The sequence below is a fragment of the Oncorhynchus clarkii genome, chromosome 19, assembly GCF_045791955.1.
Source record: "Oncorhynchus clarkii lewisi isolate Uvic-CL-2024 chromosome 19, UVic_Ocla_1.0, whole genome shotgun sequence".
In the NCBI taxonomy this organism is placed as follows: domain Eukaryota; kingdom Metazoa; phylum Chordata; class Actinopteri; order Salmoniformes; family Salmonidae; genus Oncorhynchus; species Oncorhynchus clarkii.
This window is the reverse complement of record NC_092165.1, coordinates 4,682,823-4,708,719: the sequence shown is the minus strand read 5'-3', so window position 1 is coordinate 4,708,719 and position 25,897 is coordinate 4,682,823. Positions and strand designations below refer to the sequence as shown.

The window sequence follows — 25,897 nt, the reverse complement described above, 5'->3', positions numbered from 1 at the left end:
GTAAAGTACAGACACCCCAAAAAACAACTTAACGTACCTTCAAGTATTTTTACTTAAGTACTTTACATCACTGGCAACAGAATGCAGAACGGCATCTCGGAACCCACAACTTGTCGTCCTTGTCACAGATGGGATACTGCAGCAGACGACCACACTTCCATCTACCAAGACTTTGACAGTAGAGTTAGAGAATGTACTGCTAATTATGGCACAACATTCCAGTGGCACTCCGTGCACTTCTATCTAACCGATGCTATGCTCTGGCACAAAATCACAACATCGTAACTGAACGCCTTCTGCTGAACCAAAGTGCAATTTGATGAGAATGTAGTCAACAAAAAGTTCACCTTCACCCCACATTATTTTAGTCCCAATGTAGTCCACTTTGGAAAGGGTTTTTGCTTTAAGGTCAAAACATGCTATGGTGCAGATGTCAACCCACTCTGCCATAGTTGATGAGACCGAGGTTTTAATCCCAGCGTTTGCGGTCACTAAAGTCCAAACCAACCCACCTGTGAATGACACATCAGGTGATTGTGACGTAGTCTACACAGTAGTAAACAGGGGAGTTCAGAGCAACCTGAATTGGAAGTTGCTAAGGGATGGATAGAAATGTACAGAACGGCTACCTGGAGGAAAATGGAGGAGGGTCATGCTTGTTCTCTTTCAGTCAGGGGGAGGGTTTAGTAATTTTTAAATCGAGTCCAAGGGAGGGTTTAGTACTTTAAATCTATTCCAGGGGAGGGTTTAGTAATTTTAAAATCTAGTCCAAGGGAGGGTTTAGTACTTTTAAAATCTAGTCCAGGGGAGGGTTTAGTAATTTTAAAATCTAGTCCAGGGGAGGGTTTAGTACTTTAAATCTATTCCAGGGGAGGGTTTAGTAATTTTTAAATCGAGTCCAAGGGAGGGTTTAGTACTTTAAATCTATTCCAGGGGAGGGTTTAGTAATTTTAAAATCTAGTCCAAGGGAGGGTTTAGTACTTTTAAAATCTAGTCCAGGGGAGGGTTTAGTAATTTTAAAATCTAGTCCAGGGGAGGGTTTAGTACTTTAAATCTATTCCAGGGGAGGGTTTAGTAATTTTAAAATCTATTCCAGGGGAGGGTTTAGTACTTTAAATCTATTCCAGGGGAGGGTTTAGTAATTTTAAAATCTAGTCCAGGGGAGGGTTTAGTACTTTAAATCTATTCCAGGGGAGGGTTTAGTAATTTTAAAATCTAGTCCAGGGGAGGGTTTAGTACTTTAAATCTATTCCAGGGGAGGGTTTAGTAATTTTAAAATCTAGTCCAAGGGAGGGTTTAGTACTTTTTAAATCTATTCCAGGGGAGGGTTTAGTACTTTTTAAATCTAGTCCAGGGGAGGGTTTAGTACTTTTTAAATCTAGTCCAGGGGAGTGTTTAGTACTTTTTAAATCAAGTCCAGGGGAGTGTTTAGTACTTTTTAAATCTAGTCCAGGGGAGTGTTTAGTACTTTTTAAATCTAGCCCAGGGGAGGGTTTAGTACTTTTTAAATCTAGTCCAGGGGAGTGTTTAGTACTTTTTAAATCTAGCCCAGGGGAGGGTTTAGTACTTTTTAAATCTAATCCAGGTGAGGTTATGCAATTGGCATTTCTCAGTGTTTTAGAATGAGTCGCTTAGTAAGCTATATAGTATTTGGATGTTTGCCCGATGCCACCCCGCAGCTCTGATTCGCTGCTGGGCATGCAAAATCAAGTGTGCCTATAGGCTATTCAGTGTGGTCTCAATCAAATGATCCATAGCCTATAGGCTATAGGCTACAAAGTGCATTTTCAGAGAAGTACAGCACAAAGTTATATTTCTAAGATAGCTGCTGCAATGCTGTAAATAAAACTAGGCTGTATTGCACATTAAAATGGATATTCCAACCCTGAGCCCCGGCCTGCTCTGCTCTTGCTGATCAAAACCTTATGTTGTGCTGCCTAACCACTGCCTTGCTGTGTAGGCCTACAGTGGCTGTTCCGTAGTAGAGTCCAACAATTATTCAGCTCATGGTCCTGGAAGTAGGCAAATTCATTTCAGCATCTTCATTTTAAGTAGAATTTAACAACAAGAGGGCTTTGTGTTGGAGACTATTTAAGAAATAAGATATAGGCCTACCTGTTAGACAAACAACATTAGGCTATCGGCTGCTATATACTGTGGCAGACCAGGGGGTTTGGTCAAGACGTTTACATAGATCAGACACGGACAGAGTATGATTAGCTCGGTTTCAAGGGTGTTTATTAAATAATAAATCAAAAAAGAATAGGTCTCCCCCATGAGAACCTCTCCGGGATACCGTCTTCTGGGCTCCAGGTCTTCCTGTATCCTGTCGGGCACACAAACTCAGCTCCCTCGTCTTAGCTCGGGAAACCGTATCCAACCACATGGAAGACACCTCACTTCCCCTAGTCCTCCTTGTGTGCTGCCCTTCTGGCAGCTTTATGTGCCTCGCACAGCTGGTGAGCAATCCGCCCTTGATTACTCACCCGCCCCCCAATTATATATGTTGTTCATGGACCTGCAAATACAATGATAGATTCATGCAATACCTTTACCATAAAGGAGATCTTCCCACACACAACCTTCTGGCCTTCAGCCCTGTGCGCAATCAAAATTCCTACGTCGCCATGTAATGCTGACAGGACAAAGAACAGTTTCTAAAACGGCATATCTAAGGCTCTGGTCTGTCCAAGATGTGAGGGTAAACGGTAAGAATGTTCTCTGCTATCCACTTTGTTTTCATTATTATTTTGGGTATAGGGGGGGTCAATTGTTGTTGTTTTCAAGCGTTCAGGGGGGATTAGGTCAAATATATTTTGCTGAAGGGAGGGCCATCCATTTTCCTTTCAGAGGGTTCCAATTTTCTCCATGTAACCGCTGAATGCTGATATAATTTGATAAAATATTGTAATGGACAATTAAGATGTTTCTATTCTATTCTGTCCTATTCTACTCTATTATTTTCTATTATGTTCACATTCCAGAGCATGATGATTAGATTAAGTGAATCTTTGAATCAGATGTGTTAGTCCTGGGCTAAAACAACAATGTGCAAATCAAATGCAGCTCAACTTATTTGAGGCAAACCAGAGGAGAGGTCTGAAATGATTCCAGGTAACTACCAGTAGAACTATGACCTTTTGTGCTCTTTTAGGACTATTCCACTGGTTCTATTATGCAGGGCTAAATCAAGCACACATATCAATGAAAACTAATAATATTTCAACCCAGTTCTGGTTCTGGCGCTTAATAATATCTCTTATGTCATCACAATGACAACGTTATGCAGGTGGTGGACATTATTATGACAGAGTTGTTGCTTTTATGACACTGTTATGACACGTATGCAGCTCAAGGTCATAGTGGGGTTGAGGATGCTCTAAGGGAGCGAACATTATTTATATTGAGGGATACATAGAGGTATTTGGACCTCTTTGAAATGAAAATAGATGTCCTTCCCCCTGAGGAAAAAAATATGTTTACCTGGCCCTACCCGAGCATTAAAAAAAATATGTTTACCTGGCCCTACCCGAGCATTAAAAAAAATATGTTTACCTGGCCCTACCCGAGCATTAAAAAAAATATGTTTACCTGGCCCTACCCGAGCATTAAAAAAAAATGTTTACCTGGCCCTACCCGAGCATTAAAAAAAATATGTTTACCTGGCCCTACCCGAGCATTAAAAAAAAAATGTTTACCTGGCCCTACCCGAGCATTAAAAAAAAAATGTTTACCTGGCCCTACCCGAGCATTAAAAAATATATGTTTACCTGGCCCTACCCGAGCATTAAAAAAAAAATGTTTACCTGGCCCTACCCGAGCATTAAAAAAAATATGTTTACCTGGCCCTACCCGAGCATTAAAAAAAATATGTTTACCTGGCCCTACCCGAGCATTAAAAAAAATATGTTTACCTGGCCCTACCCGAGCATTAAAAAAAAAATGTTTACCTGGCCCTACCCGAGCATTAAAAAAAATATGTTTACCTGGCCCTACCCGAGCATTAAAAAAAATATGTTTACCTGGCCCTACCCGAGCATTAAAAAAAATATGTTTACCTGGCCCTACCCGAGCATTAAAAAAAATATGTTTACCTGGCCCTACCCGAGCATTAAAAAAAATATGTTTACCTGGCCCTACCCGAGCATTAAAAAAAATATGTTTACCTGGCCCTACCCGAGCATTAAAAAAAATATGTTTACCTGGCCCTACCCGAGCATTAAAAAAAATATGTTTACCTGGCCCTACCCGAGCATTAAAAAAAATATGTTTACCTGGCCCTACCCGAGCATTAAAAAAAATAAAAACACATGCAACCCTGCCCCTCCAATGATCATTAAAACAAAATAGCAGGGAATATTAATTCCCTTCTTTTTCGTAGGCTATCAATGTTAAAGTCGTGATTTCTGTCAACCCGTGGTTTAGAACCACTGCTGTATTCATACCTAACCATGTTGTTGTTATGTTGTGTTGCTACCATGCTGTGTTGTCATGTGTTGCTGCCTTGCTATGTTGTTGTCTTTAGGTCTCTCTTCATGTAGTGTTGTCTCTCTTGTTGTGATGTGTGTTTTGTCCTATATTTATATTATATATATATATATTTTTTTTAAATCCCAGGCCCCCGTCCCCGCAGGAGGCCTTTTTCCTTTTGGTAGGCCATCATTGCGTTCTTAACTGACTTGCCATATGAAATAAAGGTTAAATAAAAAATGTAATAATAAAAATCCCTGTCCACAGGACCTTGTTCATAAAGATCCTAGATCAGCACTGAGATGTTTGATAAATATGGGCCCTCGAGTCTGCTGATGCAGCACTTCTTTACAGCTACAACTGTCAGTAACAGTGTCCATGATTGAGTCTTGGACTGAAGAGATGGAGATAAAACTGTCCAGTTTGAGTGTTTGTTGCAGCGCCTTCCAGTCGCTAGCTGCAGCAAATTGAAAAGAGGAGCGACCCAGGTATGTGCGTGCTTTGGGGACCTTTAACATAATGTGACTGGCAGAACGGGTGTTGTATGTAGAGGATGAGGGCTGCAGTAGGTATCTCAGAGAGGGGGGGGAGTGAGGTCTAGAGGGTTTTATAAATAAGCATCGACCAGTGAGTCTTGAGACAGGTATACAGAGACGACCAGTTTACAGAGGAGTATAGAGTGCGGTGATGTGTCTAATAAGGAACATTGGTGTCAAATCTGATGGTCGAATGTTAAAGAACATCTAGCCGCTCGAGAACACCATTACCTGCCGATTTATAAATGATGTCTCCGTAATCTAGCATGGGTAGGATGGTCATCTGAATCAGGGTTAGTTTGGCAGCTGGTGTGAAAGAGGAGCGATTACGACAGAGGAAACTAAGTCTAGATTTAACCAAGTCTAGATTTAACTTTAGCCTGCAGCTTTGATATGTGCTGAGAGAAGGACAGTGCACCATCTAGCCATACTCCCAAGTACTTGTATGAGGTGACTACCTCAAGCTCTAAACCCTCAGAGGTAGGAATAACACCTGTAGGAAGAGGGGCATTCTTCTTACCAAACCACATGACCTTTGTTTCGGAGGTGTTGAGAACAAGGTTAAGGGTAGAGAAAGCTTGTTGGACACTAAGAAAGCTTTGTTGTAGAGTATTTAACACAAACTCTGGGGAGGGGCCAGCTGAGTATAAGACTGTATAATCTGCATATAAATGGATGAGAGAGCTTCCTACTGCCTGAGCTATGTTGTTGATGTAAATTGAGAAGAGTGTGGGGCCTAGAATTGAGCCTTGGGGTACTAACCCTTCATCCCTAGTGTGTTACTGGCCCAATGCTCTTAACCTCTAGACTAGCCTTCATCCCTAATGTGTTACTGGCCCAATGCTCTTAACCGCTAGACTAGCCTTCATCCCTAGTGTTTTACTGGGTAAACGACCAGCCAGGCTTTTGAGTATCCAAAGAGGAGAGGATTCAGGAAAAAAAAATCTTTCTACTCTTTGTAACAAAGGGAAATGGCGCCAAAGGACATTTAAACACATCTTGACAATTTATTAATGTTGACATTTTCCAAATTAAACAGAGTTGACCCTTTTCACACTATCATGCTGAATGACTCAGACTCCAACCATACTATGTACAACCTGTCCTTATAATATTCACTAGTGAAGTCACCATAATGAATTCTCAAATTATAATCATTTTTAATTAAGGCAATAATTACAGCTCATGCTTCCTGCATATCATGAGTGGTCCTATGCTCACTTTAGGAACACATACAGCACATTACAGTCCTTTATAGCATGGTTCCAGCAATTATGTAAATGCCTAACCAGGTCAGCTCAAAGGGTTTGAAAATGGTTTGAGATACAGTGGGGACAGGGAAGCATTTTATATTATTTTTGCTCTATACTCCAAAATATTGTATTTGAAATCAAACAATGACTATAAGGTTAAAGTGCAGACTGTCACCTTTAATTGGAAGCAGTGTCAGTGCAATAACTGTTTGTTTGGAGCTTCATGAAATAGGTTTCCATGGCAGAGTCGCCGCACACAAGAATAAGATCATTATGCGCAATGCCAAGCATCGGCTGAAGTGGTGTAAAGCTTGTCGCCATTTGACTCTGGAGCAGTGGAAATGCGTTCTCTGTAGTGATGAATCACACTTCACCATCTAGCAGTCTGACAAACAAATCTGGGTTTGGTGGATGCCAGGAGAACGCTACCTGCCTCAATGCATAGTGCCAACTGTAAAGTTTGGTGGAGGAGGAACAATTTTCTTTGCTGTTTGAGCATGACAATGCCCCCGTGCACAAAGTGAGGCCCATTCAGAAATGTTTTGTCGAGATTTGGTGTGGAAGAAATTACTGGCCTGCACAGAGCTCTGACCTCAACCCCATCAAACACCTTTGGAATGAATTGGAACGCCAACTGCGAGCCAGGCCTAATCGCCCAACATCAGTGCCGACCTCACAAATGCTCCTGTGGCTGAATGGAAGTAAGTCCTGCTGCAATGTTCCAACATCTAGTGGAAAGTCTTCCCAGAAGTTTCTGACACACAGGAGCTTGGTAGCTAGTCCTCAAAGTATGAGTGAATTCACTGTCCTTTTAACCAAATTCAAGACAAAATGCACCCCCAACCTGAGTGAACATTTCTTGTAAAAATAAAAGACATGAACACACACCCAGATTATAATCTAATACATTTGAATGTTCTGACCAGACAGCAGGGATGTTCCTGATAACCAGTCAACTCAACATACAACCCAGTCACTTAAAAAATACATCAACCAGAAAACATACAATGCAATAAATATCCAAATGTGCAGCTCTTTAAAAGCTCTTGGAAAAAAACAAACACAACAATTTAATTCACACAGTAATATAAATTTTGTCAATTCAAGTAGTCATTACACCTCTCCTAGCATCGGTGACCTCGGGACTTCCATGGAAATGTCTCTGCCCCGCAGCCTGGTCTCAGACCATTTTGTATCATTCTGTATGTAAATCCGAGACACTCCATTTTGTAGGATATGTTATGTTTGGTATGGTTACGTAATATAGATGGTTACTTTTAAGGCATAAACTAAAATAGGGTGGTTGGTCAGTGTGGAAGGTAAGCAAACATCTGGCAACACAAAGGTTTGGATTTGGACAACTTTAGCATTTTCATCATGGACAACATTAGCATTTTTGCTAATTAGCAACTTTTCAACTACTTACTATATTTGATCTACTTTGCAACTACTTAGCATGTTAGCTAACCCTTCCCCTGACCCTAACCTTAACTCTTTTAGCTAACCCTTCCCCTGATCCCAACCTTAATCCTTTTAGCTAACCCTTCCCCTGATCCCAACCTTAACTCTTTTAGCTAACCCTTCCCCTGACCCTAACCTTAACTCTTTTAGCTAACCCTTCCCCTGACCCTAACCTTAACTCTTTTAGCTAACCCTTCCCCTGATCCCAACCTTAACTCTTTTAGCTAACCCTTCCCCTGACCCTAACCTTAACTCTTTTAGCTAACCCTTCCCCTGATCCCAACCTTAATCCTTTTAGCTAACACTTCACCTTACCCTAACTGTAACCATTTTTAGCTAACCCTTCACCTAACCCTAACCTTAACCATTTTAGCTAACCCTTCCCTGACCCTAACTGTAACCATTTTAGCTAACCCTTCACCTAACCCTAACCTTAACCTTTTTAGCTAACCCTTCACAAAACATTTTAGCTAACCCTAACCCTGACCCTAACCTTAACCCTGTTAGCTAACCCTTCACCTAACCCTAACCTTAACCATTTTAGTTAACCCTTCCCCTGACCCTAACTGTAACCATTTTTAGCTAACCCTTCACCTAACCCTAACCTTAACCATTTTAGCTAACCCTTCCCTGACCCTAACTGTAACCATTTTAGCTAACCCTTCACCTAACCCTAACCTTAACCATTTTAGCTAACCCTTCCCCTGACCCTACTGTAACCTTAACCATTTTAGCTAACCCTTCCCCTAACCCTAACTGTAACCATTTTAGCTAAACCTTCCCCTTTGACTTAGCTTAACCAGTACTAAGAAACCAATGGGATAGTCCCAAAAGTGCAAACTCTGCGCAACTAGAAACACATTGCTCTTATTGACTAAAATATCTCTAAAACCGATTGTCCTGTACGTATCCCCCCCAAATAAAGCACAGTATTTGACATAGCTATGTACTGAACTTTGGGACAGTTCTGGTTCCACCTGCTCAGTCCCCCAGAACCACTAACACATTACAACATAATCAAACAATGCATAAAGTTATCATATCTGGTCAATTTGAGAAAATAAATCTTACCAGTCTATTAGAGTTGAAAAAAAAGCATACATTTCTATATTGGTGTGCTGTCAAAAGGAACGTAACAAAATGTCATATTGGAGTGAAGTGTCCTTGTGGGTCAGTAGACTACACTGGGTGTAATATTGGAGTAAAGTGTCCTTGTGGGTCAGTAGACTACACTGGGTGTAATATTGGAGTAAAGTGTCCTTACTTCCGGCGCCGACAGAGATGGCCGCCTCGCTTCGCGTTCCTAGGAAACTATGCAGTTTTTTGTTTTTTTACGTGTTATTTCTTACATTAGTACCCCAGGTCATCTTAGGTTTCATTACATACAGTCGAAAAGAACTACTGAATATAAGATCAGCATCAACTCACCATCAGTACGACCAAGAATATGTTTTTCGCGACGCGGATCCTGTGTTCTGCCTTACAAACAGGACAACGGAGTGGATCCTATGCAGCGACCCAAAAAAACGACTCCGAAAGAGAGGGAAACGAGGCGGTCTTCTGGTCAGACTCCGGAGACGGGCACAGCGCGCACCACTCCCTAGCATTCTTCTTGCCAATGTCCAGTCTCTTGACAACAAGGTTGATGAAATCCGAGCAAGGGTAGCATTCCAGAGGGACATCAGAGACTGTAACGTCCTTTGCTTCACTGAAACATGGCTCACTGGAGAGACGCTATCCGAAGCGGTGCAGCCAACGGGTTTCTCCACACATCGCGCTGACAGAAACAAACATCTTTCTGGGAAGAAGAGGGGCGGGGGCGTATGCCTCATGGCCAACGTGACATGGTGTGATGAAAGAAACATACAGGAACTCAAATCCTTCTGTTCACCTGATTTAGAATTCCTCACAATCAAATGTAGACCGCATTATCTACCAAGAGAATTCTCTTCGATTATAATCACAGCCGTATATATCCCCCCCCAAGCAGACACATCGATGGCTCTGAACGAACTTTATTTAACTCTTTGCAAACTGGAAACAATTTATCCGGAGGCTGCATTCATTGTAGCTGGGGATTTTAACAAGGCTAATCTGAAAACAAGACTCCCCAAATTTTATCAGCATATCGATTGCGCAACCAGGGGAGGAAAGACCTTGGATCATTGTTACTCTAACTTCCGCGACGCATATAAGGCCCTGCCCCGCCCCCCTTTCGGAAAAGCTGACCACGACTCCATTTTGTTGATCCCTGCCTACAGACAGAAACTAAAACAAGAGGCTCCCACGCTGAGGTCTGTCCAACGCTGGTCCGACCAAGCTGACTCCACACTCCAAGACTGCTTCCATCACGTGGACTGGGAGATGTTTCGTATTGCGTCAGATAACAACATTGACGAATACGCAGATTCGGTGTGCGAGTTCATTAGAACTTGCGTTGAAGATGTCGTTCCCATAGCAACGATTAAAACATTCCCTAACCAGAAACCGTGGATTGATGGCAGCATTCGTGTGAAACTGAAAGCGCGAACCACTGCTTTTAATCAGGGCAAGGTGTCTGGTAACATGACCGAATACAAACAGTGCAGCTATTCCCTCCGCAAGGCTATCAAACAAGCTAAGCGCCAGTACAGAGACAAAGTAGAATCTCAATTCAACGGATCAGACACAAGAAGCATGTGGCAGGGTCTACAGTCAATCACGGACTACAGGAAGAAATCCAGCCCAGTCACGGACCAGGATGTCTTGCTCCCAGGCAGACTAAATAACTTTTTTGCCCGCTTTGAGGACAATACAGTGCCACTGACACGGCCTGCAACGAAAACATGCGGTCTCTCCTTCACTGCAGCCGAGGTGAGTAAGACATTTAAACGTGTTAACCCTCGCAAGGCTGCAGGCCCAGACGGCATCCCCAGCCGCGCCCTCAGAGCATGCGCAGACCAGCTGGCCGGTGTGTTTATGGACATATTCAATCAATCCCTATACCAGTCTGCTGTTCCCACATGCTTCAAGAGGGCCACCATTGTTCCTGTTCCCAAGAAAGCTAAGGTAACTGAGCTAAATGACTACCGCCCCGTAGCACTCACATCCGTCATCATGAAGTGCTTTGAGAGACTAGTCAAGGACCATATCACCTCCACCCTACCTGACACCCTAGACCCACTCCAATTTGCTTACCGCCCAAATAGGTCCACAGACGATGCAATCTCAACCACACTGCACACTGCCCTAACCCATCTGGACAAGAGGAATACCTATGTGAGAATGCTGTTCATCGACTACAGCTCGGCATTCAACACCATAGTACCCTCCAAGCTCGTCATCAAGCTCGAGACCCTGGGTCTCGACCCCGCCCTGTGCAACTGGGTACTGGACTTCCTGACGGGCCGCCCCCAGGTGGTGAGGGTAGGCAACAACATCTCCTCCCCGCTGATCCTCAACACTGGGGCCCCACAAGGGTGCGTTCTGAGCCCTCTCCTGTACTCCCTGTTCACCCACGACTGCGTGGCCACGCACGCCTCCAACTCAATCATCAAGTTTGCGGACGACACAACAGTGGTAGGCTTGATTACCAACAACGATGAGACGGCCTACAGGGAGGAGGTGAGGGCCCTCGGAGTGTGGTGTCAGGAAAATAACCTCACACTCAACGTCAACAAAACTAAGGAGATGATTGTGGACTTCAGGAAACAGCAGAGGGAACACCCCCCTATCCACATCGATGGAACAGTAGTGGAGAGGGTAGCAAGTTTTAAGTTCCTCGGCATACACATCACAGACAAACTGAATTGGTCCACTCACACAGACAGCATCGTGAAGAAGGCGCAGCAGCGCCTCTTCAACCTCAGGAGGCTGAAGAAATTCGGCTTGTCACCAAAAGCACTCACAAACTTCTACAGATGCACAATCGAGAGCATCCTGGCGGGCTGTATCACCGCCTGGTATGGCAACTGCACCGCCCTCAACCGTAAGGCTCTCCAGAGGGTAGTGAGGTCTGCACAACGCATCACCGGGGGCAAACTACCTGCCCTCCAGGACACCTACACCACCCGATGTCACAGGAAGGCCATAAAGATCATCAAGGACATCAACCACCCGAGCCACTGCCTGTTCACCCCGCTATCATCCAGAAGGCGAGGTCAGTACAGGTGCATCAAAGCTGGGACCGAGAGACTGAAAAACAGCTTCTATCTCAAGGCCATCAGACTGTTAAACAGCCACCACTAACACTGACACTGACTCAACTCCAGCCACTTTAATAATGGGAATTGATGCGAAAGGACGTAAATATATCACTAGCCACTTTAAACAATGCTACCTTATATAAATGTTACTTACCCTACATTATTCATCTCATATGCATACGTATATACTGTACTCTATATCATCGACGGTATCCTTATGTAATACATGTATCACTAGCCACTTTATACTATACTATGCCACTTTGTTTACATACTCATCTCATTTGTACATACTGTACTCGATACCATCTACTGTATCTTGCCTATGCTGCTCTGTACCATCACTCATTCATATATCCTTATGTACATATTCTTTATCCCCTTACACTGTGTACAAGACAGTAGTTTTGGAATTGTTAGTTAGATTACTTGTTATTACTGCATTGTCGGAACTAGAAGCACAAGCATTTCGCTACACTCGCACTAACATCTGCTAACCATGTGTATGTGACAAATAAAATTTGATTTGATTTGATTTGATTTGTGGGTGAGTAGCCTACACTGGGTGTAATATTGGAGTAAAGTGTCCTTGTGGGTCAGTATCCTACACTGGGTGTGATATTGGAGTAAAGTGTCCGTGTGGGTCAGTAGCCTACACTGGGTGTAATATTGGAGTAAAGTGTCCTTGTGGGTCAGTATCCTACACTGGGTGTAATATTGGAGTAAAGTGTCCGTGTGGGTCAGTATCCTACACTGGGTGTAATATTGGAGTGAAGTGTCCTTGTGGGTCAGTAGACTACGCAGGATGTAATATTATCTTATTTAGACAAACAATTCTGAACTAATATACCACTGGATGATAGGTTCAGATATAAGGTATCATGTGGTTAACTTGGGCTTATTCAGAAAATGTGTGGGTGGTTGGAATCAGGCAGTATGTGTAACTAAAGTTCACAGTCAACTGAAAGTTCATGTCCCAGAATACTGCACAGATGTTCTAAATGTGAATATTTGATCCAACAGGAGTGTTGTGTCGCTAGTTGGGTAGAGTTTGCACTTTTGGGACAATCCCATTGGTTCCATTGTACTGGGTAAGCTAAGTAAAAATAATAATAATAATAAAAGAACATTACCAGAGAGAAGTCAAAGACAAAACTGATCCTAGATCAGCACTCTTATTACTCTGGGACTCTCTGTGAATACAGGCTCTGGTCACATGTCCATGGATGACACAACCCATCTAGTGTCCACTCTGGTATTGCTAGAACTTTTATGATAAGGAATATTTTCTATTAACTAAAGTATTTTTACTGCGCTATGTCAGTTATATTTAGAAGGAAAACACGAGTTACTATTTGTATATTATAACACTTAGTAATACAGTATACTTGACAAGCAGATGACATACCTGGATCACAGTATATAGATGTATTTAATCAGTAGAATGAACACATGGAACATATGGAACACATGGAACACATGGAACACATGGAACACATGGAACACATGGAACACATGGAACACATGGAACACATGGAACATATGGAACAGAATGGAAGCAAACATAGAACACTGCTGCATTTCAAATGGATTGATAACTGTAAAAACTTCAATGAAACAGTATCTTGTTAAATTGGTATATGTACACCATATAGGTAAAAATGTAAACCACAGTTAGAGCCTACGAGACCACAGTTCCACTCCCCTGGGCCTGATAAACGGTAGACTCCACATAGCTCTGGTCTCTTTAAAGACAGGAATACATCTTTCAATGTAGTTAGTTCCACATAGAAACAAAAACAGGTTAAGATTAACAGGCAAAACCAGAACAACTCCATAAGATATGGGGTTACCTTCGCTACTATAATTAGACTACGGTGTGAACGGTTTTTCACACACCCAGTGTTTTGGAATACACGGTCCATCCTTCCAACTCTTCAATGGGTCTGATGCCGTCTGTGAGATCTCAACACAAGCCGCCTCGTCATTCAAGTTATTAGGTTCCCCTTCCATCCAATATCTATAAACCACAGAGATTCAGAATTGAAAATCATCCAATACAAGTCCCCTGTAATGCTCCGGGTGTCGTGGGTGTGGAGTCAAATGCAGGAGACAGAGAGTTCAATGCTGCGCGTCTTTTAATCGCACCAACGCACCACAGGGTGCTCACAAAAACGTTACGTTCCCAAAACACAGGGAATCAAAATGTACAATGGGAAACAATCCCGACCGGACACTAACACGTGCCTATACCACAGAGCCGAAGGTTACATAGAAATAATCCCGCACAACAACCAGGCTGTCTAATAAAGACAAACTAATTAAACATCCACAGGTGCTACCACTCAACATACAAGGAGGGGAAGAAAAAACAATCAGTGGCAGCTAATAGGCCGGTGACGACGACCGCCGAGCGCCACCTGCCCGGGAAAGGGAAACACCCTCGGTCGGACTCGTGACATCCCCAGGCTCAGTTGTTACCATTCTACAGAGAGAATCAGACAGTTAACCTAGTCCCCAGGCTCAGTTGTTACCATTCTACAGAGAGAATCAGACAGTTAACCTAGTCCCCAGGCTCAGTTGTTACCATTCTACAGAGAGAATCAGATAGTTAACCTATTCCCCAGGCTCAGTTGTTACCATTCTACAGAGAGAATCAGACAGTTAACCTAGTCCCCAGGCTCAGTTGTTACCATTCTACAGAGAGAATCAGACAGTTAACCTAGTCCCCAGGCTCAGTTGTTACCATTCTACAAGGAGAATCAGACAGTTAACCTAGTCCCCAGGCTCAGTTGTTACCATTCTACAGAGAGAATCAGACAGTTAACCTAGTCCCCAGGCTCAGTTGTTACCATTCTACAGAGAGAATCAGATAGTTAACCTATTCCCCAGGCTCAGTTGTTACCATTCTACAGAGAGAATCAGACAGTTAACCTAGTCCCCAGGCTCAGTTGTTACCATTCTACAGAGAGAATCTGACAGTTAACCTAGTCCCCAGGCTCAGTTGTTACCATTCTACAAGGAGAATCAGACAGTTAACCTAGTCCCCAGGCTCAGTTGTTACCATTCTACAGAGAGAATCTGACAGTTAACCTAGTCCCCAGGCTCAGTTGTTACCATTCTACAAGGAGAATCAGACAGTTAACCTAGTCCCCAGGCTCAGTTGTTACCATTCTACAGAGAGAATCTGACAGTTAACCTAGTCCCCAGGCTCAGTTGTTACCATTCTACAGATAGGGAGACAGAGAGCTGGCTGAGAATGAGAATATCAGTAATTATCAGTAATCAGTAATTTATTACAACAGAAAATAATGTAAAAGTCCTCCAGAACCTGTTCCTTACGTAGGTTTAAATGGTGTGCTGTCAACCCACTGCCAGATTCTGTCTTTTTTATATGTACCAATCCAGACATTCTTCTTAAATCCATGGATAAACATCTAGAATAGAATTGTGGATAAAAAACAATGGCCATTATTTCATCTCCACAGCAGAGAAACACTTTTACATTTTATAAATAATAGTAGTAGTAGTAGTCTAATAGTAGTTGTAGTATAATGTACTCAGCCTGGTAACTAGACATACAAGGGGATTTAGGATGTTTGAAAAGGTCCTGAGTACTTCCATATATTCCTTCCTCACAAAAACAATACAAAACTGTTGCAGAACACTGGTGCAAACTCATGATGCTCGAGGGGAAGCGTGCTCAGACCACACAGACCAAGCACTCTGCTCTGACGACTGCACCACGGCAGTTCACAATGATCTAGCAAGCTGGGAGAGCTGGGAGAGTGTGTTGTGTTTAATCATTTTCGTTTTAATCTTTCCCCAACCCATAGACACTAACCTTAACCAGTTACCATAACCACTAACCTTAACTACTTACCATAACCATAACCACAAACCTTAACCACTAACCATAACCACTAACCTTAACCCCTAACCATAGCTCTAACCTTAACCACTAACCATAGACACTAACCATTTGAATTGTTTCGGTTTTACCCCTGTAACTACACAGAATTAACCCTGTAACTACACAGAAATAACCCTGTAACCACACAGAATTAACCCTGTAACCACACAGAATTAACCCTGTAACTACACAGAATTAACCCTGTAACCACACAGAATTAACCCTGTAACTACACAGAAATAACCCTGTAACCACACAGAATTAACCCTGTAAGCACACAGAATTAACCCTGTAACCACACATAATTAACCCTGTAACCACACAGAATTAACTCTGTAACCACACAGAATTAACCCTGTAACCACACAGAAATAACCCTGTAACCACGCAGAAATATCCCTGTAACCACACAGAATTAACCCTGTAACCACACAGAATTAACCCTGTAACCACACAGAATTAACCCTGTAACCACACATAATTAACCCTGTAACTACACAGAATTAACCCTGTAACCACACAGAATTAACCCTGTAACCACACAGAATTAACCCTGTAACCACACAGAATTAACCCTGTAACCACACAGAATTAACCCTGTAACCACACATAATTAACCCTGTAACTACACAGAATTAACCCTGTAACCACACAGAATTAACCCTGTAACCACACAGAATTAACCCTGTAACCACACATAATTAACCCTGTAACCACACAGAATTAACTCTGTAACCACACAGAATTAACCCTGTAACCACACAGAAATAACCCTGTAACCACGCAGAAATATCCCTGTAACCACACAGAATTAACCCTGTAACCACACAGAATTAACCCTGTAACCACACAGAATTAACCCTGTAACCACACATAATTAACCCTGTAACTACACAGAATTAACCCTGTAACCACACAGAATTAACCCTGTAACCACACAGAATTAACCCTGTAACCACACAGAATTAACCCTGTAACCACACAGAATTAACCCTGTAAGCACACAGAATTAACCCTGTAACCACACACAATTAACCCTGTAACTACACAGAATTAACCCTGTAACCACACAGAATTAACCCTGTAACCACACAGAATTAACCCTGTAACCACACAGAAATAACCCTGTAACCACACAGAAATAGCCCTGTAACCACACAGAATTAACCCTGTAACCACACACAATTAACCCTGTAAGCACACAGAATTAACCCTGTAACCACACAGAATTAACCCTGTAACCACACATAATTAACCCTGTAACTACACAGAATTAACCCTGTAACTACACAGAATTAACCCTGTAACCACACAGAAATAACCCTGTAACCACACAAAAATAACCCTGTAACCACACAGAATTAACCCTGTAAGCACACAGAATTAACCCTGTAAGCGCACAGAATTAACCCTGTAGCCACACAGAATTAACCCTGTAACCACACAGAATTAAACATGTTGAAAATGAATGAGAGATAATAATAATAATGAAACAGTAGTATTATAGTATTACTAATGTATTATCTATTACCTGTTCTTCTCTGCTGTTTATAATAACCGACTCTCCTCCCATTGTTCTGCACTCCCTCTGACCGCCCCCAGCTGTGTTCATCGTGGAGGAGACATAATAACAGCTGGTGCCAAACTTCCACCATCCATCCAGACAGGGTTTCTCTGAGATAAACACAACAGAACTGCAGGCATTTAAAAGTATGAAATAAAATTATACTTCTAAAATAAGAAAATGAAAGACTCCACTCACCATAGAACCTAAGCCTCGTTTTGAACTGGTCTCTCTCAGTGGTTGTGGTATTTAGACTATTCTGTAGCTGGTCTCTCTCAGTGGTCCTGGTATTTAGACTATTCTGTAACTGGTCTCTCTCTTTGGTCTGTGAGTTAAGATTATTTTTTAATTGATCCCTTTCAGCAGTCATGACTTTAAGACTATTTTGTTGCTTGTCCCTGTCTTTGGTCCTTGTAGTGAGACTATTTTGTAGCTGATCTCTCTCTTTGGTCCTGGTATTTAGGCTATTCTGTAGCTGGTCTCTCTCTGTGGTCCTGGTATTTAGGCTATTCTGTAGCTGGTTTCTCTCCTTAGTTTTTGTATTTAGACTATTCTGTAGCTGGTCTCTCTCCTGAGTTATTGTGGTGAGAGTATTCTGCAACTGGTCTTTCTCCTTAGTTTTGGTTGTGAGACTATTCTGTAGCTGGTTTCTCTCTGTGGTCCTGGTATTTAGACTATTCTGTATCTGGTCTCTCTCCTGAGTTATTGTGGTGAGAGTATTCTGCAACTGGTCTTTCTCCTTAGTTTTGGTTGTGAGACTATTCTGTAGCTGGTTTCTCTCTGTGGTCCTTGTATTTAGACTATTCTGTAGCTGGTTTTTCTCTGTGGTCCTAGTATTTAGATTATTCTGCAACTGGTCTCTCTCTTTTGTCTGTGAGTTAAGACTATTCTTTAATTGATCCCTTTCAGCAGTCATAACTTTAAGACTATTTTGCTGCTGGTCCCTGTCTTTGGTCCTCGTGGTGAGACTATTCTGTAGCTGGTCTCTCTCTTTAGTCAGGGTGTTGTAACTGCTCTGTATCTCGTCTCTCTCTTTAGTTAAGGTGTTGTAACTGCTCTGTAGCTCGTCTCTCTCTTTAGTTAAGGTGTTGTAACTGCTCTGTAGCTCGTCTCTCTCTTTAGTTAAGGTGTTGTAACTGCTCTGTAGCTCGTCTCCCTCTTTTGTCAAGTTATTATAACTGGTTGGTTGCAGATCTCCTTCTTTAGTCAGAAGGCTGTAACTGGTCTGTTGGTCTCTCTCTGTTGAGTAGTGATGATCAATGACTCCATCTGTAAAAGGGAAAAGTTGATCAAATATTAAATTATGTTTAACTATCACACCATTAAAGTTAACAAAACGGCATTATACACTTACAGTAGACAGACAGGCCTATGATCCCAGCCAATAGAAGAACACACAGCAGCCCCAGACACACTGCAGCAACTCCAGAGGGTCTCTTCCACCACAGAAAATTAGCTGAATCACAGGGATGTATCATGTAAGATCTTTGCACTCTCTCTGGTAATCTTAAAATACTTATATTATCCAGGATTTGAAGGTACATATGGTGTGTGCTTGTACTTGAATTGATACCTGAAAATGTAACACTGGGCTTGTTGGGAGACGTGTTGTCATCAATATCCATGGTCTGCATTGTTGTATTCTCCACCTGTGTTTGTATAGATTGTCTCTTACATTTCTAGAAGTCAAATGCTATATTTTCCTCTGTTACTTCAGCTCAAGTGTAGGTTTGTAACTGTGCCTTATGTGTCGTCAAGGCAAATACTTGAGGTCACCTGACTTGGCTTACCCAGTACAAAGGAAACAATAGGATAGTCCCAATCTCTACCCAACTAGCGACACATACACGGTAGTAGAGCTCAAACAAGCACACTTCAGTACAGTGCATTTGGAAAGTACTCAGACCCCTCAGATATCCCTCTAGTGGTGTGGGGGCTGTGCTTTGGCAAAGTGGGTGGGGTTATATCCTTCCTGTTTGGCCCTGTCCAGGGGTGTCCTCGGATGGGGCCACAGTGTCTCCTGACCCTTCCTGTCTCAGCCTCCAGTATTTATGCTGCAGTAGTTTATGTGTCGGGGGGCTAGGGTCAGTTTGTTATATCTGGAGTACTTCTCCTGTCCTATTCGGTGTCCTGTGTGAATTTAAGTGTGCTCTCTCTAATTCTCTCTTTCTCTCTTTCTTTCTCTCTCTCGGAGGACCTGAGCCCTCGGACCCTGCCTCAGGACTACCTGACATGATGACTCCTTGCTGTCCCCAGTCCACCTGGCCGTGCTGCTGCTCCAGTTTCAACTGTTCTGCCTTATTATTATTGGTCCATGCTGGTAATTTGAACATCTTGGCCATGTTCTGTTATAATCTCCACCCGGCAGAGCCAGAAGAGGACTGGCCACCCCACATAGCCTGGTTCCTCTCTAGGTTTCTTCCTAGATTTTGGCCTTTCTAGGGAGTTTTTCCTAGCCACCGTGCTTCTTGCTGTTTGGGGTTTTAGGCTGGGTTTCTGTACATCACATTGAGATATCAGCTGATGTACGAAGGGCTATATAAATAAATTTGACTTTTTCCACATTTTGTTACGTTACAGCCTTATTGTATAATGATTTGTATTTTCTTTAAATCCTAATCGATCTACAAAAAATACCCCATAATGACTAGTATAAACATGTTTATGGATTTTTTTGCAAATGTATTAAAAAACAGAAATACATTATATGCATAACTATTCAGACCATTATAAGGTCTGTCTATACAAGGTCCCACAGTTGACATTGCATGTCAGAGTGAACCAAGCCACTATGTCAAAGGAATTGTCCGTAAAGCTCCGAGACAGGATTGTGTCGAGGTACATATCTGGGGAAGGGTACCAAAAAAGGAAGGTCCCCAAGAACACAGTGGCCTCCATCATTCTTAAATTGAAGTAGTTTGGATCCACCAAGACTCTTCCTAAAGATGGCCGCCCGGCCAAACTGAGCAATCGGGGGGGAAGGCCCTTGGTCAGGAACCCAATGGTCATTCTGACAGAGTTCCTCTGTGGAGATGGGAGAACCTTCCAGAAGGACAACCAACTCTGCAGCACTACACCAATTAGGCCTTTATGGTGGAGTGGCCAGACAGATGGTAGAAAAAGGCACATAACAGTCCGCTTGGAGGTTGCCAAGAGGCACCTTAAGGACTCTCAGACAATGAGAAACAAGAGTCTCTGGTCTGAAGAAAGCAAGATTTGGCCTGAAAGCCAAGTGTCAAGTTTGAATGAAACCTGGCACTATCCCTACGATGAAGCATGGTGGTGGCAGCATCATACTATGGGGATATTTTTCAGCAGCAGGGACTGGGAGATCAGTCAGGAACGAGGGAAAGATGAACGAAGCAAAGTACAGAGCGCTGAGGACCTCAGACTTGGGCGAAGGTTCACCTTCCAACAGGACAATGACCCTAAGCACACAGCCAAGAGAACTTAGGAGTCTCTGAATGTCCTTGAGTTGCCCAACCAGAGCAGGTGTGCCAAGCTCGTAGCGACATTCCCAAGAAGACTCAAGGCTGTATTCGCTGCCATAGGAGCTTCAACAAAGTACTGAGTAAAAGGTCTGAATACTTAGGTCAATGTAATATTTCCGGGTTTTTTTTCATTATGGGGTCTTGTGTGTAGATTGATGAGAGGAAAAATACAATTTAATGCATTTCAGAATAAGGCTGTAACGTAACAAACTGTGGAAAAAGTCAAGGGGTCTGAATACTTTACGAATGTATTGTAGATATGTACTTTGTCCTGTTTACTGTTCACCTGCTTAGTCTCCCAGAGACACTAACATATTACATAAGAATCACACAATAAACACACCTCATAAAATGATAATATCTGGTGAAATAGAGAAATACAATCTTACCACAGTCTTTGAGAGTTGAAAACGGATGCATACAAATATGTTAAATGAATGAGCATCAAAGTAAGATTGGAATAATGTGTCCACGTTTTTTATAGTCTGAGAGACCCCACCTTTTGTGTCAACGTCAGCATATCCTTTAAATTTGGTAAAACAATTATGAACTAATATACCACTGGATGTTAGGTTCAGATAAAAGGCAACGTGGTTGACAGGAAGTAAGTCAAACTGAAAGTTCAAGTTACAGAATGCTGCATATAAGTGTTTCATTTCCCCTCTCTCTCAAGCACATGAGCTATAGGGGTCAAAGGTAAACTTTAGGTTAAAAGTAATGGTTGTATGTTCAGTTACTCCAAAAATCTAAAGCTTAGAAAACTTGGAAGGCTAAATGTCAAAATATGTCTATACCTTATTTAACCTATTGTAGAGTTGATTGCTGAATTTACAGCAGCTCGGTAGCCTATTCTAGGGTTGTTAGGCTAATGAGCAACTCTAAATTAAGCTATGATGTAATTTACATCTCTGGTGGGTTGATTTGCATCTGAAAGTGGGCGCCCTGCCAGTAAGGCCGGTGAGCAAGTCTGCTGTCTCACTGCCCAAATCATTTTGGAGATCCACCTGCCTGCTGAATGTTGTTGCTAACTAGGTAGCTAGCTTGTTAGAGAGCCACCTGCCTGCTGAGTGCTTGTTGCTAACTGGGTAGCTAGCCTGTTGGAGAGCCACCTGCCTGCTGAGTGCTTGTTGCTAACTGGGAAGCTAGCCTGTTGTAGAGCCACCTGCCTGCTGAGTGCTTGTTGCTAACTGGGTAGCTAGCCTGTTGGAGAGCCACCTGCCTGCTGAGTGCTTGTTGCTAACTGGGTAGCTAGCCTGTTGGAGAGCCACCTGCCTGCCGAGTGCTTGTTGCTAACTAGGTAGCTAGCTTGTTGGAGAGCCACCTGCCTGCTGAGTGCTTGTTGCTAACTGGGTAGCTAGCCTGTTGGAGAGCCACCTGCCTGCTGAGTGCTTGTTGCTAACTGGGAAGCTAGCCTGTTGTAGAGCCACCTGCCTGCTGAGTGCTTGTTGCTAACTGGGTAGCTAGCCTGTTAGAGAGCCACCTGCCTGCTGAGTGCTTGTTGCTAACTGGGTAGCTAGCCTGTTGGAGAGCCACCTGCCTGCTGAGTGCTTGTTGCTAACTGGGTAGCTAGCCTGTTGGAGAGCCACCTGCCTGCTGAGTGCTTGTTGCTAACTGGGTAGCTAGCCTGTTGTAAGGCCTTGTAGGGGCTACTGTAGGTCAACCAAGATCTAGTGGTTTACAAGAAACTGTATAGGACTTTAAGAAGTCACATGTTACCAGAGTGGAGTGTTAGGTGGATTCCTTCTCATAACCCTGACACAGCTCCTCCACTTCTCCTTTTCTCACACCAAACATTCATATTTTTATCTTTCACTTTCCTCTGTTTTTCTCTGTAGTTTTAGACTTTTGTAAAACCTAAAGAAAGTGCCTCATTAGCAGACTCAAGTCAGGGCCCATATTTGTCAAATGTCTCAGTGTAGGTGTGCTGATCCAGGGTCTGTTTATCGTTTTTGATCACAATGAATACGGTCATGTGGACAGGAAGGACTTGATCCCAGGTCAGTATTCCTGAGATGGTGGATCTCTAGATCTACATTTTCTTTGCATTGAGTCCATTGGGTTTATTTTACTGCGGAAGATTCCCTGCACTGTTAGTCACACAGAACATATTAATTCACAAAACATATCTTTGAAAGTAAGGTATAGACACATTTTGGTATTGAGGCTTCTGGAGGAACAGAAAATTTGACCATTCATAGCCCCATTCATAACCCCATTCATAACCCCATTCATAACCCCAGATTTTGTGCTTGAAACAGGGGGTTGTGAAACACTTCTGTGCAGCAGTCTGCAACTTGAACTTTCAGTTGGACTTTAGCTTGACTGTGAACTTTAGTTACACTTCCTGCCTGTTTCCAACCAACCACACATTCTGTTGTCACATGATGTATCTGAACCTATCAGACAGTAGTACATCAGTTCATTATTGTTTGTCTTAATAATGCTCTCACTACTATTGTGTTGTTTGTCTTAACAACAATCCAATGTAACATATATGGTGAATGCATTTTCAACTCTCAAAGACCTCGATAAGATGAATTTTCTTCATTTCACATGATATGATCATTTTATGGCTGATTGTTATGTAATGTGTTAGTGGTTCTGGGGGACTGAGCAGGGGGTGATTAAAAAACCTGCCAGTGGGGTTGAAAGCAAATAACTAGAGCAATGAAGACCATGGATATTGATGATGACACGTATGCTGACAAGCCCAGAGAAATGGATGGTGTTTGGTGTTACATTTCCATGGTTCAATGCAAGTACAGCCAGACGTAAAGACAGAAACACACACACTTCCTAGCTTCATAAGTAGAATGAACACATGGTCCACATAAACCTGTCATTTAAATGTGTTCATAACTGTAAAAACATACAAATGAAATCAGTTTGTGGTTAAATTGTTGGGCTACAGCATGATACACTATTGGTCATTTAGGTTTGAAGCGACATGAACAGCGTTTACCATGAATGCAGTTCCTGCTAACATAGGGGAAAATTCCTGTAAAAGGTGCATTGTCAGCTGTAAAGTTCTTCACACTATAACATGCCTTGCATTGAATCCCAGTCTGTAGTCCTTCACACACTCATACCCATATAGTGGTTGAATATGGCAGATTTGGACACTGATAAACGCCTAAATTGTAATGCTGTGGCTGTACAGTAACATGCTATACATGATGTCATAGATCAGGGTCTCCACTTCACAGTTCTGTGTGCGTTTAGACAGACAGCTGTTCTGAAATTGAGCACTGCGCGCCACAAGAAGTTGACCCCATCCCTCTCGCTAATTGGGAAACTTTGAAAATGTTTGGTTGTCTGAGTGAGGGAAATGCTGTAAATTAAAAGCACTCAATTTAACATTGACAGTAATTGTGTGATGGCTGGGTTGTTTCCAGTTTGGGAAAAAAGGTCAGATTGAACAAATTAGAAACCATTGATGTATATAAACCTGGATTGCTGATGCTTTGTATTGGCCAATGAGAGGCTTTGAAGCCCCCGGTCGCCATATTGGCACTCCCCAGTAGGAGCAGTCCTCCATAGGAATGTTCGTTTGTTCAACATTCTGTTTGAGCTACATTATTTGGTTCTTGCTGGAGAACGTAAGCGGTTGTGATTCTGGATGACCAAATTGGTAGCAAGATTGACAAGAAACTTCCATGTGGTGAATTGTAAGTGGCTCGTTTCATCATCATTGATACCGTTTCTTGTTTTAAATGTTTTGACTGATTTCACTTTAATATGGGTAATATTTGCTAGCTGTCTCACCAGCAACAGTAATGATGTATTTGAGACAAGGCCTCATTGTTCAAATGTATTTGTTTTCAAACATTGGAGACTAAATATAGCTTACATGCTGTCAACAATCTAAGCCAACCCTGTCAGTTATGCCCCATGGTTGCTCATTGATTTTGTTGTTGTACAATGAACCCATCTGTTATATATTTTAATCTTCATTTAATATAATTTTAAAGTATGCATTAAGTTGTCTAATATACATACATTAAAATGTCTGATATACTATACTTGTCATTTGAATGTAGACATTAATAAATGCATTTCTGTATCTTCCAAAATCTTTACAATGGAGTAGCACCAAAATGAATGTGCAGAGGCTTCAAAACAGTTGTCAAGAGGTAATGCATACCTTTGTAAGAAACTAGTCTGAGGAAATGTATAGCAGTATAATAATTGACCACTAGATGGTGGACTTGGTACGTAATCTATGGACATGTGACCAGACCAAGGGCCCGTTCAGCAGGGTGCAACGTTTAGGAACTTAAATATAGTATGTAGTAAAAAGAGCATGCCTCTCTGACGTGTAGAATAAGGAATCAATTCCGCTTTATTGATATGATTTATATCTGCAACTTTTGACCAAGTTTGGCTTCTGAATGTGGCCAGAGGCTCTTTCACTATAGTCTCCCTGTCCTTGTCTCCTCCCCTACATCTGCACTGATTGGCTTCACAGGTGAAAACAATATGGTGGAAGGAAGCTCATCATTACGCTGGTTTAGCTTTCACCTGGTCAGCTCTTTCAGATCAGTGAAGGAGTGGACAGATGTTTAGATGTCTGAGAAAGAGCCCAGGTGTATTGGGTTAGTGTTGTGTAATGTAGTGTTGAATTAGCACAGGCTGCAGCTCCTCTAGGCCGGTCACACATGTTTATTGGTGGACCCTTAATTGTGGAGGACGGGCTTGTCATGGCTGGTGAAGAATTAGTGGAATGGTATGAAATACATCAAGCGTATGGTTTCTGTGATTGATGCCATTCTATTTGCTCTGTTCCAGACATTATTATGAGCCGTCCTCCTCAGCAGCCTCCGATGATTTATACCCTATTAGATGAATCTCATGCATTCTGTCAATCACATCCACTCAAAACCCTGTCTCTCTTATAACTGGAGTTAATTCCACCTGTCCTACTGTAGTCAATGATTAGTCCCAGGTAGTTTAGTAACAAAACCATAGACACTGTTTTCATAACTAATGGTTATGATCCAACCCTTCATTCTGGTGTTGTCACCA

At 42.3% G+C, this 25,897-nt stretch overlaps 1 long non-coding RNA gene across 1 annotated transcript; it reads right to left on the bottom strand.

Moving 5' to 3' along the window:
• Positions 1–13,446: 13,446 nt before the first annotated feature.
• On the bottom strand, positions 13,447–21,351 carry LOC139374089 (uncharacterized). The gene is made up of 7 exons (XR_011627643.1): positions 21,262–21,351; positions 18,955–19,030; positions 18,736–18,837; positions 17,580–18,650; positions 17,349–17,491; positions 15,247–15,341; positions 13,447–13,924 (listed from the first exon to the last, which is right to left on the bottom strand). It is a non-coding gene; the product is annotated as an uncharacterized lncRNA (long non-coding RNA).
• Between the last annotated feature and the right edge of the window lie 4,546 nt (positions 21,352–25,897).